The sequence below is a fragment of the Poecilia latipinna genome, unplaced genomic scaffold (genome assembly GCF_001443285.1).
Source record: "Poecilia latipinna isolate Pla-1442-1.1 unplaced genomic scaffold, P_latipinna-1.0 Scaffold760, whole genome shotgun sequence".
Lineage (NCBI taxonomy): Eukaryota > Metazoa > Chordata > Actinopteri > Cyprinodontiformes > Poeciliidae > Poecilia > Poecilia latipinna.
Window position 1 is genome coordinate 283,336 of NW_015113376.1, and position 2,870 is coordinate 286,205.

The window sequence follows — 2,870 nt, forward strand, 5'->3', positions numbered from 1 at the left end:
CCCTCTGGGACCCCGTTAAGGGGGTCTCCCGCGGTGGTCTTTGCCTCCGTCCCATAACCCTCCAAATAGGACTTCTTACAGGGTGGGGGTCCTCTTAACATAGTGTTTACTGAAAAAGTAGGTCTTACAATGTGTCTAATACAAATACACATAGACACACACTTACACATATTACAAAAGTATAAACAACAGTCAAGACTCACAAATCAACAATTGGGCAGATCTTTTCAAGACCCACCAGATACCTCACACAACTGTTTGGAAATGAACCTTTTGTATTTTACATTTTTCAAATTTATAAACCAACTTTTTGGAAAAGAAAGACATGATCTTACTGACATGTATAGACAAGAACTTTGTGGGGAATGCAGGTATCGGTCCCGATACCGCCTGCATGTGTAGCGAGCGCTTTAGCATTTCAGATAATTCCTCACGTTCATCTATGAAAGAAGACCAGATTCTCTCAGGATTTCTGGAATGTTCCACATTGATTTCTGTGCAAAAGCCTGACTGTCTCTCTTTGACTCAGCAGCCCACAGGGACGAGGTGGCCGAGTGGTTAAGGCGATGGACTGCTAATCCATTGTGCTCTGCACGCGTGGGTTCGAATCCCATCCTCGTCGCATACTTCTTGGTGGAACAAGCGTGATCTCAAACTATAATGTCTAGAATCTGGCTAGATGTTCTTTTAGACTTAGCAATGTTATTTGTGTGGATGCTAAATTTCTTCTCTGAATTTTAGAACAATGCCATCAACTCCTGTCACTAATGGATAAAGTCAAGGTACAAAACATCCAAAACTACCTTTTCACCTCTTTGTCACTGGGCCATGTCTGTAGCCTGCTCTCATTGCTTGAGGCCTTAGAACAGATGGAATTACAAGGTAAAAGTATCTGCTTTGATAACTCCAACAGAGTTTTGTTTGAGAAAGCAGCTTATCGAGAAGTGATTACCATCTTCAATGTCAAACCGAGCCTTTGTGTCCTCCCTGCAGCTGACTTACTCCTGTAAGTGTGTCCAATGTTTTTCACCAAACATATTCTCCTATCAGGGCCTTCCCAGGAGATCCCTGGTCGTGATGTTGTGTCATCTGGGTGAATTATAGGCAATTTGTTGCATAATCAACCCACACATTCATCATAGAGGCCGCTCCCCATGGCAACGCCGTTAAATAAATTAGCCCCGTACTCCACTGCGCCTCAGTCATGATGCTTTTGCTCTTTAACTTCAACAAGTGACGCTCTCTTTTTCTCTGTCCGTCCCACTCTTTGTCTTTATTTGTCCCTTGGCTCTTTTCACAGTTTTCTCTTCTCCAACCTCTCACTTCATCCTCTCTTGTCTTTTTATTCCAGCTTGCTCCTTCCTGTCTGTCCTGTATCTATCTGTCTAGACGTCCTCCCACCTTGCCACTTCACTGTCTGCCTCTTCTTCACTTTCACCCTCTCTGTTTCTGCCGTCTCTCCTTTTTTTCACACCATCTCCCAGCCTCTCCTGCCCTCTGCAGTCCCCAGACAGCAGGCAGGCAGGCAGGCAGACATACTGGGAGTTGGCAGCGGCGTCTAATGGAGACATATTAAAGCAATGCTGCTGACACTCTAAAGACATTATTTCAAGCTCCAGAGAGCAACCGAGTTCACTGATGGCTTTGAATAACTGCTTACTCTCCTGCAGATTTTAATACTCACCATGTCGATGTTTGCTTGCAGGGTGATGTCATATTAGTTTACTTCTCCTTTGCCTATTGACTTAAAATTACCATAGCATTGTAGAAGAGCCTACAAGGAGTCTTTAAGGCTGTTGTCATTGTCACACACTGCAGACAAGATGTTAAATGTTAACTTGGTCGCTTTCATTCTTAAAATGAGTTTACATAAACCACTGGACATTTTTATTTTCATTTAAGATTATTTTTATTAGCCTGACTCTTTGGTTAACAATTTCCAATTCTCACATTTAGTTACCTCTTTTTGGTTGGTTAATATACAGATTAATTTGGTTTTATTTTGAGTTAACAGTTAACTTGGAGCTGCTGCTGGAATGTCAGAGTCCCAGTTGCTTTTGTTCTCCTTACATGGCGTAACTTTTTAAGCGGGTTATTGTGTTTATTTATAAGAGGAGGGGAAATTTGTCAATCAGTATTTGTTTAGGTTTTATTCTATTCTGGACAGAAAGTTCTGTTCCAGTATCATTTGTTTTATTTGTTAGTACTGTTCTGAGCAATATTTGTTTTTCAGTTAAGTTTTTGTTTTTGTCATTTACCTGTTGAGTGTCAGCAGTGATCTGACCAGCTAAGATGTAACTTTCCCTCATTTCTTGTTTGTTTGGTCAGTTTGTACTTGAGGTTCTTGAGTTATTACCTGAGTTGAAGTCTGTTTTGTTGACTTCTGTTTTGTTCGATGGTGTACTAGAGGCCATGGTAGATAAAGAAAATATAGCAAATTCCTGCAAAAAAAAAATAAAAAAATCAGAATTTTTCTAGGAAAAAGCAAACATTTCTGAGTTTGAGAAGTTGCAAATTTGCTAGAAAAAAACTAAAAGAATTTCATCAATCTCAAAATTTCTCAATGTTTTTTTTTCTAGAAAATTTCTGAAATCTCAAAAGTTGATTTTTTGTTTTTTTCAGTGCCATTGTTGACTTTTTTCTGTCAACAATGGCACTGATACTCTGTCATAGTTTTAGGTCCAACATAGCATTTTTAAAAAAACACTTTTTGACATTTCTGTAAATAAATCAAGAACAATTTTTGGAAACATCTAATGTCACTCTTACTGGTCTGTGAAAATCCCTGACACCATCTCACACCTCTTGCATAACTCACCTTCTAAATTGTTAAAAGTAGATCATTAAAATTAATCTGCAGAAAATTCTTT

The 2,870-nt window shown here is 39.3% G+C and overlaps 1 non-coding gene across 1 annotated transcript; it reads left to right on the top strand.

Moving 5' to 3' along the window:
• The first annotated feature begins 540 nt into the window (after positions 1–540).
• trnas-gcu (transfer RNA serine (anticodon GCU)) lies at positions 541–622 on the top strand. Its single transcript has one exon. It is a non-coding gene; the product is annotated as a tRNA-Ser (tRNA).
• Positions 623–2,870: the final 2,248 nt, after the last annotated feature.